Source organism: Mixophyes fleayi, chromosome 2 (genome assembly GCF_038048845.1).
Source record: "Mixophyes fleayi isolate aMixFle1 chromosome 2, aMixFle1.hap1, whole genome shotgun sequence".
NCBI classification, from domain to species: Eukaryota; Metazoa; Chordata; class Amphibia; order Anura; family Limnodynastidae; genus Mixophyes; species Mixophyes fleayi.
The window spans coordinates 200,919,875-200,934,862 of NC_134403.1; the positions used below are offsets into that span (position 1 = coordinate 200,919,875).

Sequence of the window (14,988 nt, forward strand, 5' to 3'; positions counted from 1 at the left end):
TCTGCTGAGCAGGGTTTCATACACATCATGGTGATCGCTAAGATATGTTCTCCAGTGAGTGAAAATCTCAAAAGGATCTTTGGAGCGTAAACAGACAAAAATGAGAAATCCAACACTGACCATCAGGGAATATAACCCTGGATGCTGTCCCTATGCTAAAGAGGACTGGCCTTCACTATGTTTACTCCATTTGATGTCAGGGATTTTTATTGTGAGAAAGCATTTTCAGCGATTTCTACTATCACGTCTTTGGACTTTCAGCAATCCCATTGCCCTCTGCTCCGGGATCCCATGGTGTGGTCACCTGTCCAGATGTAGGCTGATATGTGGATCTGCTGTAGTTTAGAAGATTGAGACAAGAAATTTTAAGTCTGCATGGGAAGTTTGCCTGAAAGCGTTGCAACCGAGTAAAGCAAAGAGAGAAGATGGAGGTAAAGTACGAGAGGAACTCTTTATCATCATCTGCCAAACTCATGTGCACTGGATCCTTAAGCAGTCATCAAGAAGGGTTAAATATCTTTAGATTAATGCTTGTGTTTTTAAGGAATTGCTTCAAGCTAACTTCATTTCTCATCCCGCATCCTTGAAGTTTGTCAAAACTTGTAAAAATCATTGGAGCACCCTTACATTTCTCTTCAGGCTTAGAAAAGGAAACATTTTAATGCAACCTGTTATCATTTGGCAAATTGTTCATGTGCAGTGACGCAATCTGCATCCCCTATTTTTGGCTGAAATTGCACTGGGTGAGGATGGAAAAGTCAGGAATTTTAGTTTGAGAAAAGATTTCCATTGACATTTTCTCTCATGACTTTGCAGATCCTCACATTCCTTTTCCAGCGTGAAGGGACAAATGTTTTAATAAAAGCTGGTAAACTTTTAGGAGACTGGCTACTTGAACTCTAGGAATAAGTCAACTAAATCCAATTCTCATGCCTAAACAGTTAAGTGAAACGCAACTTTTGCTTTTTCTTTGATATTACTGAAATGAACAATAGTTAAATCTATAACAAGCAAACTGCTTCACTGGTTTTTCTGTAATGGTGCTGTGTATATAAACACATACAGCCATGACTTCTAATTTATACTCTTTGACGGTTTTTCACAATGTGTCCACGAAGTAGACAGTCTGAATAATCTTAAAATTTTTGGCCCGTACGGGGATCGAACCTGCGACCTTGGCGTTATTAGCACCACGCTCTAACCAGCTGAGCTAACCGGCCCATGATTTCCTATTGGTTACAAGTTCTGCTGAGCAGGGTTTTATACACATCATGGTGATGGCTAAGATACGTTCTCCAGTGAGTGAAAATCTCAAAAGGATCTTTGGAGCGTAAACAGACAAAAACGAGAAATCCAACACTGACCATCAGGGAATATAACCCTGGATGCTGTCCCTATGCTAAAGAGGACTGGCCTTCACTATGATTACTCCAATTGATGTCAGGGATTTTTATTGTGAGAAAGCATTTTCAGCGATTTCTACTATCACATCTTTGGACTTTCAGCAATCCCATTGCCCTCTGCTCCGGGATCCCATGGTGTGGTCACCTGTCTAGATGTAGGCTGATATGTGGATCTGCTGTAGTTTAGAAGATTGAGACAAGAAATTTTAAGTCTGCATGGGAAGTTTGCCTGAAAGCGTTGCAACCGAGTAAAGCAAAGAGAGAAGATGGAGGTAAAGTACGAGAGGAACTCTTTATCAGCATCTGCCAAACTCATGTGCACTGGATCCTTAAGCAGTCATCAAGAAGGGTTAAATATCTTTAGATTAATGCTTGTGTTTTTAAGGAATTGCTTCAAGCTAACTTCATTTCTCATCCCGCATCCTTGAAGTTTGTCAAAACTTGTAAAAATCATTGGAGCACCCTTACATTTCTCTTCAGGCTTAGAAAAGGAAACATTTTAATGCAACCTGTTATCATTTCGCAAATTGTTCATGTGCAGTGATGCAATCTGCATCCCCTATTTTTGGCTGAAATTGCACTGGATGAGGATGGAAAAGTCAAGAATTTTAGTTTGAGAAAAGATTTCCATTGACATTTTCTCTCATGACTTTGCAGATCCTCACATTCCTTTTCCAGCATGAAGGGAGAAATGTTTTAATAAAAGCTGGTAAACTTTCAGGAGACTGGCTACTTGAACTCTAGGAATAAGTCAACTAAATCCAATTCTCATGCCTAAACAGTTAAGTGAAACGCAACTTTTGCTTTTTCTTTGATATTACTGGAATGAACATTAGTTAAATCTATAACAAGCAGACAAGCAAACTGCTTCACTGGTTTTTCTCTAATGGTGCTGTGTATATAAACACATACAGCCATGACTTCTAATTTATACTCTTTGACGGTTTTTCACAATGTGTCCACGAAGTAGACAGTCTGAATAACCTTTAAATGCTTGGTCTGTATGGGGATCGAACCCGCGACCTTGGCAGTATTAGCAGCATGCTCTAACCAGCTGAGCTAACCGGCCCATGTTTTACTATTGGTTACATGTTCTGCTGAGCAGGGTTTCATACACATCATGGTGATCGCTAAGATATGTTCTCCAGTGAGTGAAAATCTCAAAAGGATCTTTGGAGCGTAAACAGACAAAAATGAGAAATCCAACACTGACCATCAGGGAATATAACCCTGGATGCTGTCCCTATGCTAAAGAGGACTGGCCTTCACTATGTTTACTCCATTTGATGTCAGGGATTTTTATTGTGAGAAAGCATTTTCAGCGATTTCTACTATCACGTCTTTGGACTTTCAGCAATCCCATTGCCCTCTGCTCCGGGATCCCATGGTGTGGTCACCTGTCCAGATGTAGGCTGATATGTGGATCTGCTGTAGTTTAGAAGATTGAGACAAGAAATTTTAAGTCTGCATGGGAAGTTTGCCTGAAAGCGTTGCAACCGAGTAAAGCAAAGAGAGAAGATGGAGGTAAAGTACGAGAGGAACTCTTTATCATCATCTGCCAAACTCATGTGCACTGGATCCTTAAGCAGTCATCAAGAAGGGTTAAATATCTTTAGATTAATGCTTGTGTTTTTAAGGAATTGCTTCAAGCTAACTTCATTTCTCATCCCGCATCCTTGAAGTTTGTCAAAACTTGTAAAAATCATTGGAGCACCCTTACATTTCTCTTCAGGCTTAGAAAAGGAAACATTTTAATGCAACCTGTTATCATTTGGCAAATTGTTCATGTGCAGTGACGCAATCTGCATCCCCTATTTTTGGTTGAAATTGCACTGGATGAGGATGGAAAAGTCAAGAATTTTAGTTCGAGAAAAGATTTCCATTGACATTTTCTCTCATGACTTTGCAGATCCTCACATTCCTTTTGCAGCTTGAAGGGACAAATGTTTTAATAAAAGCTGGTAAACTTTCAGGATACTGGGTACTTGAACTCTAGGAATAAGTCAACTAAATCCAATTCTCATGCCTAAACAGTTAAGTGAAACGCAACTTTTGCTTTTTCTTTGATATTACTGGAATGAACATTAGTTAAATCTATAACAAGCAAACTGCTTCACTGGTTTTTCTGTAATGGTGCTGTGTATATAAACACATACAGCCATGACTTCTAATTTATACTCTTTGACGGTTTTTCACAATGTGTCCACGAAGTAGACAGTCTGAATAACCTTAAAATTTTTGGCCCGTACGGGGATCGAACACGCGACCTTGGTGTTATTAGCACCATGCTCTAAGCAGCTGTGCTAACCGGCCCATGCTTTACTATTGGTTACATGTTCTGCTGAGCAGGGTTTCATACACATCATGGTGATCGCTAAGATACGTTCTCCAGTGAGTGAAAATCTTGAAAGGATCTTTGGAGCGTAAACAGACAAAAATGAGAAATCCAACACTGACCATCAGGGAATATAACCCTGGATGCTGTCCCTATGCTAAAGAGGACTGGCCTTCACTATGTTTACTCCAATTGATGTCAGGGATTTTTATTGTGAGAAAGCATTTTCAGCGATTTCTACTATCACGTCTTTGGACTTTCAGCAATCCCATTGCCCTCTGCTCCGGGATCCCATGGTGTGGTCACCTGTCTAGATGTAGGCTGATATGTGGATCTGCTGTAGTTTAGAAGATTGAGACAAGAAGTTTTAAGTCTGCATGGGAAGTTTGCCTGAAAGCGTTGCAACCGAGTAAAGCAAAGAGAGAAGATGGAGGTAAAGTACGAGAGGAACTCTTTATCAGCATCTGCCAAACTCATGTGCACTGGATCCTTAAGCAGTCATCAAGAAGGGTTAAATATCTTTAGATTAATGCTTGTGTTTTTAAGGAATTGCTTCAAGCTAACTTCATTTCTCATCCCGCATCCTTGAAGTTTGTCAAAACTTGTAAAAATCATTGGAGCACCCTTACATTTCTCTTCAGGCTTAGAAAAGGAAACATTTTAATGCAACCTGTTATTATTTCGCAAATTGTTCATGTGCAGTGATGCAATCTGCATCCCCTATTTTTGGCTGAAATTGCACTGGATGAGGATGGAAAAGTCAAGAATTTTAGTTTGAGAAAAGATTTCCATTGACATTTTCTCTCATGACTTTGCAGATCCTCACATTCCTTTTCCAGCTTGAAGGGAGAAATGTTTTAATAAAAGCTGGTAAACTTTCAGGAGACTGGCTACTTGAACTCTAGGAATAGGTCAACTAAATCCAATTCTCATGCCTAAACAGTTAAGTGAAACGCAACTTTTGCTTTTTCTTTGATATTACTGGAATGAACATTAGTTAAATCTAAAACAAGCAGACAAGCAAACTGCTTCACTGGTTTTTCTGTAATGGTGCTGTGTATATAAACACATACAGCCATGACTTCTAATTTATACTCTTTGACGGTTTTTCACAATGTGTCCACGAAGTAGACAGTCTGAATAACCTTAAAATGCTTGGTCTGTATGGGGATCGAACCTGCGACCTTGGCAGTATTAGCACCATGCTCTAACCAGCTGAGCTAACCGGCCCATGTTTTACTATTGGTTACATGTTCTGCTGAGCAGGGTTTCATACACATCATGGTGATCGCTAAGATATGTTCTCCAGTGAGTGAAAATCTCAAAAGGATCTTTGGAGCGTAAACAGACAAAAACGAGAAATCCAACACTGACCATCAGGGAATATAACCCTGGATGCTGTCCCTATGCTAAAGAGGACTGGCCTTCACTATGTTTACTCCATTTGATGTCAGGGATTTTTATTGTGAGAAAGCATTTTCAGCGATTTCTACTATCACGTCTTTGGACTTTCAGCAATCCCATTGCCCTCTGCTCCGGGATCCCATGGTGTGGTCACCTGTCCAGATGTAGGCTGATATGTGGATCTGCTGTAGTTTAGAAGATTGAGACAAGAAATTTTAAGTCTGCATGGGAAGTTTGCCTGAAAGCGTTGCAACCGAGTAAAGCAAAGAGAGAAGATGGAGGTAAAGTACGAGAGGAACTCTTTATCATCATCTGCCAAACTCATGTGCACTGGATCCTTAAGCAGTCATCAAGAAGGGTTAAATATCTTTAGATTAATGCTTGTGTTTTTAAGGAATTGCTTCAAGCTAACTTCATTTCTCATCCCGCATCCTTGAAGTTTGTCAAAACTTGTAAAAATCATTGGAGCACCCTTACATTTCTCTTCAGGCTTAGAAAAGGAAACATTTTAATGCAACCTGTTATCATTTGGCAAATTGTTCATGTGCAGTGACGCAATCTGCATCCCCTATTTTTGGCTGAAATTGCACTGGGTGAGGATGGAAAAGTCAGGAATTTTAGTTTGAGAAAAGATTTCCATTGACATTTTCTCTCATGACTTTGCAGATCCTCACATTCCTTTTCCAGCGTGAAGGGACAAATGTTTTAATAAAAGCTGGTAAACTTTTAGGAGACTGGCTACTTGAACTCTAGGAATAAGTCAACTAAATCCAATTCTCATGCCTAAACAGTTAAGTGAAACGCAACTTTTTCTTTTTCTTTGATATTACTGAAATGAACATTAGTTAAATCTATAACAAGCAAACTGCTTCACTGGTTTTTCTGTAATGGTGCTGTGTATATAAACACATACAGCCATGACTTCTAATTTATACTCTTTGACGGTTTTTCACAATGTGTCCATGAAGTAGACAGTCTGAATAATCTTAAAATTTTTGGCCCGTACGGGGATCGAAACCGCGACCTTGGCGCTATTAGCACCACGCTCTAACCAGCTGAGCTAACCGGCCCATGTTTTCCTATTGGTTACATGTTCTGCTGAGCAGGGTTTCATACACATCATGGTGATGGCTAAGATACGTTCTCCAGTGAGTGAAAATCTCAAAAGGATCTTTGGAGCGTAAACAGACAAAAACGAGAAATCCAACACTGACCATCAGGGAATATAACCCTGGATGCTGTCCCTATGCTAAAGAGGACTGGCCTTCACTATGATTACTCCAATTGATGTCAGGGATTTTTATTGTGAGAAAGCATTTTCAGCGATTTCTACTATCACGTCTTTGGACTTTCAGCAATCCCATTGCCCTCTGCTCCGGGATCCCATGGTGTGGTCACCTGTCCAGATGTAGGCTGATATGTGGATCTGCTGTAGTTTAGAAGATTGAGACAAGAAATTTTAAGTCTGCATGGGAAGTTTTCCTGAAAGCCTTGCAACCGAGTAAAGCAAAGAGAGAAGATGGAGGTAAAGTACGAGAGGAACTCTTTATCAACCTCTGCCAAACTCATGTGCACTGGATCCTTAAGCATTCATCAAGAAGGGTTAAATATCTTTAGAGTAATGCTTGTGTTTTTAAGGAATTGCTTCAAGCTAACTTCATTTTTCATCCCGCATCCTTGAAGTTTGTCAAAACTTGTAAAAATCATTGGAGCAGCCTTACATTTCTCTTCAGGCTTAGAAAAGGAAACATTTTAATGCAACCTGTTATCATTTGGCAAATTGTTCATGTGCAGTGACGCAATCTGCATCCCCTATTTTTGGCTGAAATTGCACTGGGTGAGGATGGAAAAGTCAGGAATTTTAGTTTGAGAAAAGATTTCCATTGACATTTTCTCTCATGACTTTGCAGATCCTCACATTCCTTTTCCAGCTTGAAGGGAGAAATGTTTTAATAAAAGCTGGTAAACTTTCAGGAGACTGGTTACTTGAACTCTAGGAATAAGTCAACTAAATCCAATTCTCATGCCTAAACAGTTAAGTGAAATGCAACTTTTGCTTTTTCTTTGATATTACTGGAATGAACATTAGTTAAATCTATAACAAGCAAACTGCTTCACTGGTTTTTCTGTAATGGTGCTGTGTATATAAACACATACAGCAATGACTTCTAATTTATACTCTTTGACGGTTTTTCACAATGTGTCCACGAAGTAGACAGTCTGAATAACCTTAAAATTTTTGGCCCGTACGGGGATCGAACCCGTGACCTTGGTGTTATTAGCACCACGCTCTAACCAGCTGAGCTAACCGGCCCATGTTTTACTATTAGTTACATGTTCTGCTGAGCAGGGTTTCATAGACATCATGGTGATCGCTAAGATACGTTCTCCAGTGAGTGAAAATCTCAAAAGGATCTTTGGAGCGAAAACAGACAAAAACGAGAAATCCAACACTGACCATCAGGGAATATAATCCTGGATGCAGTCCCTATGCTAAAGAGGACTGGCCTTCTCTATGTTTACTCCAATTGATGTCAGGGATTTTTATTGTGAGAAAGCATTTTCAGCGATTTCTACTATCACGTCTTTGGACTTTCAGAAATCCCATTGCCCTCTGCTCCGGGATCCCATGGTGTGGTCACCTGTCCAGATGTAGGCTGATATGTGGATCTGCTGTAGTTTAGAAGATTGAGACAAGAAGTTTTAAGTCTGCATGGGAAGTTTGCCTGAAAGCGTTGCAACCGAGTAAAGCAAAGAGAGAAGATGGAGGTAAAGTACGAGAGGAACTCTTTATCATCATCTGCCAAACTCATGTGCACTGGATCCTTAAGCAGTCATCAAGAAGGGTTAAATATATTTAGATTAATGCTTGTGTTTTTAAGGAATTGCTTCAAGCTAACTTCATTTCTCATCCCGCATCCTTGAAGTTTGTCAAAACTTGTAAAAATCATTGGAGCACCCTTACATTTCTCTTCAGGCTTAGAAAAGGAAACATTTTAATGCAACCTGTTATCATTTGGCAAATTGTTCATGTGCAGTGACGCAATCTGCATCCCCTATTTTTGGCTGAAATTGCACTGGATGAGGATGGAAAAGTCAAGAATTTTAGTTCGAGAAAAGATTTCCATTGACATTTTCTCTCATGACTTTGCAGATCCTCACATTCCTTTTGCAGCTTGAAGGGACAAATGTTTTAATAAAAGCTGGTAAACTTTCAGGAGACTGGTTACTTGAACTCTAGGAATAAGTCAACTAAATCCAATTCTCATGCCTAAACAGTTAAGTGAAATGCAACTTTTGCTTTTTCTTTGATATTACTGGAATGAACATTAGTTAAATCTATAACAAGCAAACTGCTTCACTGGTTTTTCTGTAATGGTGCTGTGTATATAAACACATACAGCCATGACTTCTAATTTATACTCTTTGACGGTTTTTCACAATGTGTCCACGAAGTAGACAGTCTGAATAACCTTAAAATTTTTGGCCCGTATGGGGATCGAACCCGTGACCTTGGTGTTATTAGCACCACGCTCTAACCAGCTGAGCTAACCGGCCCATCTTTTACTATTGGTTACATGTTCTGCTGAGCAGGGTTTCATAGACATCATGGTGATCGCTAAGATACGTTCTCCAGTGAGTGAAAATCTCAAAAGGATCTTTGGAGCGAAAACAGACAAAAACGAGAAATCCAACACTGACCATCAGGGAATATAATCCTGGATGCAGTCCCTATGCTAAAGAGGACTGGCCTTCTCTATGTTTACTCCAATTGATGTCAGGGATTTTTATTGTGAGAAAGCATTTTCAGCGATTTCTACTATCACGTCTTTGGACTTTCAGAAATCCCATTGCCCTCTGCTCCGGGATCCCATGGTGTGGTCACCTGTCCAGATGTAGGCTGATATGTGGATCTGCTGTAGTTTAGAAGATTGAGACAAGAAGTTTTAAGTCTGCATGGGAAGTTTGCCTGAAAGCGTTGCAACCGAGTAAAGCAAAGAGAGAAGATGGAGGTAAAGTACGAGAGGAACTCTTTATCATCATCTGCCAAACTCATGTGCACTGGATCCTTAAGCAGTCATCAAGAAGGGTTAAATATATTTAGATTAATGCTTGTGTTTTTAAGGAATTGCTTCAAGCTAACTTGATTTCTCATCCCGCATCCTTGAAGTTTGTCAAAACTTGTAAAAATCATTGGAGCACCCTTACATTTCTCTTCAGGCTTAGAAAAGGAAACATTTTAATGCAACCTGTTATCATTTGGCAAATTGTTCATGTGCAGTGACGCAATCTGCATCCCCTATTTTTGGCTGAAATTGCACTGGGTGAGGATGGAAAAGTCAGGAATTTTAGTTTGAGAAAAGATTTCCATTGACATTTTCTCTCATGACTTTGCAGATCCTCACATTCCTTTTCCAGCTTGAAGGGAGAAATGTTTTAATAAAAGCTGGTAAACTTTCAGGAGACTGGTTACTTGAACTCTAGGAATAAGTCAACTAAATCCAATTCTCATGCCTAAACAGTTAAGTGAAATGCAACTTTTGCTTTTTCTTTGATATTACTGGAATGAACATTAGTTAAATCTATAACAAGCAAACTGCTTCACTGGTTTTTCTGTAATGGTGCTGTGTATATAAACACATACAGCAATGACTTCTAATTTATACTCTTTGACGGTTTTTCACAATGTGTCCACGAAGTAGACAGTCTGAATAATCTTAAAATTTTTGGCCTGTACGGGGATCGAACCCGCGACCTTGGCGTTATTAGCACCATGCTCTAACCAGCTGAGCTAACCGGCCCATGTTTTGCTATTGGTTACATGTTCTGCTGAGCAGGGTTTCATACACATCATGGTGATCGCTAAGATATGTTCTCCAGTGAGTGAAAATCTCAAAAGGATCTTTGGAGCGTAAACAGACAAAAACGAGAAATCCAACACTGACCATCAGGGAATATAAACCTGGATGCTGTCCTTATGCTAAAGAGGACTGGCCTTCACTATGTTTACTCCAATTGATGTCAGGGATTTTATTATGAGAAAGCATTTTCAGCAATTTCTACTACCACGTCTTTGGACTTTCAGCAATCCCATTGCCCTCTGCTCCGGGATCCCATGGTGTGGTCACCTGTCCAGATGTAGGCTGATATGTGGATCTGCTGTAGTTTAGAAGATTGAGGCAAGAAGTTTAAAGTCTGCATGGGAAGTTTGCCTGAAAGCGTTGCAACCGAGTAAAGCAAAGAGAGAAGATGGAGGTAAAGTACGAGAGGAACTCTTTATCATCATCTGCCAAACTCATGTGCACTGGATCCTTAAGCAGTCATCAAGAAGGGTTAAATATATTTAGATTAATGCTTGTGTTTTTAAGGAATTGCTTCAAGCTAACTTGATTTCTCATCCCGCATCCTTGAAGTTTGTCAAAACTTGTAAAAATCATTGGAGCACCCTTACATTTCTCTTCAGGCTTAGAAAAGGAAACATTTTAATGCAACCTGTTATCATTTGGCAAATTGTTCATGTGCAGTGATGCAATCTGCATCCCCTATTTTTGGCTGAAATTGCACTGGATGAGGATGGAAAAGTCAAGAATTTTAGTTCGAGAAAAGATTTCCATTGACATTTTCTCTCATGACTTTGCAGATCCTCACATTCCTTTTCCAGCTTGAAGGGAGAAATGTTTTAATAAAAGCTGGTAAACTTTCAGGAGACTGGCTACTTGAACTCTAGGAATAAGTCAACTAAATCCAATTCTCATGCCTAAACAGTTAAGTGAAACGCAACTTTTGCTTTTTCTTTGATATTACTGGAATGAACATTAGTTAAATCTATAACAAGCAAACTGCTTCACTGGTTTTTCTGTAATGGTGCTGTGTATATAAACACATACAGCCATGACTTCTAATTTATACTCTTTGACGGTTTTTCACAATGTGTCCACGAAGTAGACAGTCTGAATAATCTTAAAATTTTTGGCCTGTACGGGGATCGAACCCGCGACCTTGGCGTTATTAGCACCATGCTCTAACCAGCTGAGCTAACCGGCCCATGTTTTGCTATTGGTTACATGTTCTGCTGAGCAGGGTTTCATACACATCATGGTGATCGCTAAGATATGTTCTCCAGTGAGTGAAAATCTCAAAAGGATCTTTGGAGCGTAAACAGACAAAAACGAGAAATCCAACACTGACCATCAGGGAATATAAACCTGGATGCTGTCCTTATTCTAAAGAGGACTGGCCTTCACTATGTTTACTCCAATTGATGTCAGGGATTTTATTATGAGAAAGCATTTTCAGCAATTTCTACTATCACGTCTTTGGACTTTCAGCAATCCCATTGCCCTCTGCTCCGGGATCCCATGGTGTGGTCACCTGTCCAGATGTAGGCTGATATGTGGATCTGCTGTAGTTTAGAAGATTGAGGCAAGAAGTTTTAAGTCTGCATGGGAAGTTTGCCTGAAAGCGTTGCAACCGAGTAAAGCAAAGAGAGAAGATGGAGGTAAAGTACAAGAGGAACTCTTTATCATCATCTGCCAAACTCATGTGCACTGGATCCTTAAGCAGTCATCAAGAAGGGTTAAATATCTTTAGATTAATGCTTGTGTTTTTAAGGAATTGCTTCAAGCTAACTTCATTTCTCATCCCGCATCCTTGAAGTTTGTCAAAACTTGTAAAAATCATTGGAGCACCCTTACATTTCTCTTCAGGCTTAGAAAAGGAAACATTTTAATGCAACCTGTTATCATTTGGCAAATTGTTCATGTGCAGTGACGCAATCTGCATCCCCTATTTTTGGCTGAAATTGAACTGGATGAGGATGGAAAAGTCAAGAATTTTAGTTCGAGAAAAGATTTCCATTGACATTTTCTCTCATGACTTTGCAGATCCTCACATTCCTTTTCCAGCTTGAAGGGAGAAATGTTTTAATAAAAGCTGGTAAACTTTTAGGAGACTGGTTATTTGAACTCTAGGAATAAGTCAACTAAATCCAATTCTCATGCCTAAACAGTTAAGTGAAACGCAACTTTTGCTTTTTCTTTGATATTACTGGAATGAACATTAGTTAAATCTATAACAAGCAAACTGCTTCACTGGTTTTTCTGTAATGGTGCTGTGTATATAAACACATACAGCCATGACTTCTAATTTATACTCTTTGACGGTTTTTCACAATGTGTCCACGAAGTAGACAGTCTGAATAACCTTAAAATTTTTGGCCCGTACGGAGATCGAACCTGCGACCTTGGCGTTATTAGCACCACGCTCTAACCAGCTGAGCTAACCGGCCCATGTTTTACTATTGGTTACATGTTCTGCTGAGCAGGGTTTCATACACATAATGGTGATCGCTAAGATATGTTCTCCAGTGAGTGAAAACCTGAAAAGGATCTTTGGAGCGTAAACAGACAAAAACGAGAAATCCAACACTGACCATCAGGGAATATAACCCTGGATGCTGTCCCTATGCTAAAGAGGACTGGCCTTCACTATGTTTACTCCAATTGATGTCAGTTATTTTTATTGTGAGAAAGCATTTTCAGCGATTTCTACTATCACGTCTTTGGACTTTCAGCAATCCCATTGCCCTCTGCTCCGGGATCCCATGGTGTGGTCACCTGTCCAGATGTAGGCTGATATGTGGATCTGCTGTAGTTTAGAAGATTGAGACAAGAAGTTTTAAGTCTGCATGGGAAGTTTGCCTGAAAGCGTTGCAACCGAGTAAAGCAAAGAGAGAAGATGGAGGTAAAGTACGAGAGGATCTCTTTATCATCATCTGCCAAACTCATGTGCACTGGATCCTTAAGCAGTCATCAAGAAGGGTTAAATATCTTTAGATTAATGCTTGTGTTTTTAAGGAATTGCTTCAAGCTAACTTCATTTCTCATCCCGCATCCTTGAAGTTTGTCAAAACTTGTATAAATCATTGGAGCACCCTTACATTTCTCTTCAGGCTTAGAAAAGGAAACATTTTAATGCAACCTGTTATCATTTGGCAAATTGTTCATGTGCAGTGACGCAATCTGCATCCCCTATTTTTGGCTGAAATTGCACTGGATGAGGATGGAAAAGTCAAGAATTTTAGTTCGAGAAAAGATTTCCATTGACATTTTCTCTCATGACTTTGCAGATCCTCACATTCCTTTTGCAGCTTGAAGGGACAAATGTTTTAATAAAAGCTGGTAAACTTTTAGGAGACTGGCTACTTGAACTCTAGGAATAAGTCAACTAAATCCAATTCTCATGCCTAAACAGTTAAGTGAAACGCAACTTTTGCTTTTTCTTTGATATTACTGGAATGAACATTAGTTAAATCTATAACAAGCAAACTGCTTCACTGGTTTTTCTGTAATGGTGCTGTGTATATAAACACATACAGCCATGACTTCTAATTTATACTCTTTGACGGTTTTTCACAATGTGTCCACGAAGTAGACAGTCTGAATAACCTTAAAATTTTTGGCCCGTACGGGGATCGAACCCGCGACCTTGGCGTTATTAGCACCACGCTCTAAGCAGCTGAGCGAACTGGCCCATGTTTTACTATTGGTTACATGTTCTGCTGAGCAGGGTTTCATACACATAATGGTGATCGCTAAGATATGTTCTCCAGTGAGTGAAAACCTCAAAAGGATCTTTGGAGCGTAAACAGACAAAAACGAGAAATCCAACACTGACCATCAGGGAATATAACCCTGGATGCTGTCCCTATGCTAAAGATAACTGGCCTTCACTATGTTTACTCCAATTGATGTCAGGGATTTTTATTGTGAGAAAGCATTTTCAGCGATTTCTACTATCACGTCTTTGGACTTTCGTCAATCCCATTGCCCTCTGCTCCGGGATCCCATGGTGTGGTCACCTGTCCAGATGTAGGCTGATATGTGGATCTGCTGTAGTTTAGAAGATTGAGACAAGAAATTTTAAGTCTGCATGGGAAGTTTGCCTGAAAGCCTTGCAACCGAGTAAAGCAAAGAGAGAAGATGGAGGTAAAGTACGAGAGGAACTCTTTACCATCATCTGCCAAACTCATGTGCACTGGATCCTTAAGCAGTCATCAAGAAGGGTTAAATATCTTTAGATTAATGCTTGTGTTTTTAAGGAATTGCTTCAAGCTAACTTCATTTCTCATCCCGCATCCTTGAAGTTTGTCAAAACTTGTAAAAATCATTGGAGCACCCTTACATTTCTCTTAAGGCTTAGAAAAGGAAACATTTTAATGCAACCTGTTATCATTTGGCAAATTGTTCATGTGCAGTGACGCAATCTGCATCCCCTATTTTTGGCTGAAATTGCACTGGGTGAGGATGGAAAAGTCAGGAATTTTAGTTCGAGAAAAGATTTCCATTGACATTTTCTCTCATGACTTTGCAGATCCTCACTTTCCTTTTGCAGCTTGAAGGGACAAATGTTTTAATAAAAGCTGGTAAACTTTTAGGGGACTGGTTACTTGAACTCTAGGAATAAGTCAACTAAATCCAATTCTCATGCCTAAACAGTTAAGTGAAACGCAACTTTTGCTTTTTCTTTGATATTACTGGAATGAACATTAGTTAACTCTATAACAAGCAAACTGCTTCACTGGTTTTTCTGTAATGGTGCTGTGTATATAAACACATAAAGCCATGACTTCTAATTTATACTCTTTGACGGTTTTTCACAATGTGTCCACGAAGTAGACAGTCTGAATAACCTTAAAATTTTTGGCCCGTATGGGGATCGAACCTGCGACCTTGGTGTTATTAGCACCACGCTCTAACCAGCTGAGCTAACCAGCCCATGTTTTACTATTGGTTCCATGTTCTGCTGAGCAGGGTTTCATACACATAATGGTGATCGCTAAGATAT

At 39.6% G+C, this 14,988-nt stretch overlaps 5 non-coding genes across 5 annotated transcripts; all 5 read right to left on the bottom strand.

The window, feature by feature from the left end:
- Nucleotides 1-1,146: 1,146 nt before the first annotated feature.
- Nucleotides 1,147-1,220, bottom strand: TRNAI-AAU (transfer RNA isoleucine (anticodon AAU)). The gene has a single exon. It is a non-coding gene; the product is annotated as a tRNA-Ile (tRNA).
- A 6,162-nt stretch (nucleotides 1,221-7,382) lies between these two features.
- TRNAI-AAU (transfer RNA isoleucine (anticodon AAU)) lies at nucleotides 7,383-7,456 on the bottom strand. The gene has a single exon. It is a non-coding gene; the product is annotated as a tRNA-Ile (tRNA).
- Nucleotides 7,457-8,626: 1,170 nt separating this feature from the next.
- TRNAI-AAU (transfer RNA isoleucine (anticodon AAU)) lies at nucleotides 8,627-8,700 on the bottom strand. The gene has a single exon. It is a non-coding gene; the product is annotated as a tRNA-Ile (tRNA).
- A 1,170-nt stretch (nucleotides 8,701-9,870) lies between these two features.
- On the bottom strand, nucleotides 9,871-9,944 carry TRNAI-AAU (transfer RNA isoleucine (anticodon AAU)). Its single transcript has one exon. It is a non-coding gene; the product is annotated as a tRNA-Ile (tRNA).
- Nucleotides 9,945-11,113: 1,169 nt separating this feature from the next.
- TRNAI-AAU (transfer RNA isoleucine (anticodon AAU)) lies at nucleotides 11,114-11,187 on the bottom strand. Its single transcript has one exon. It is a non-coding gene; the product is annotated as a tRNA-Ile (tRNA).
- Nucleotides 11,188-14,988: the final 3,801 nt, after the last annotated feature.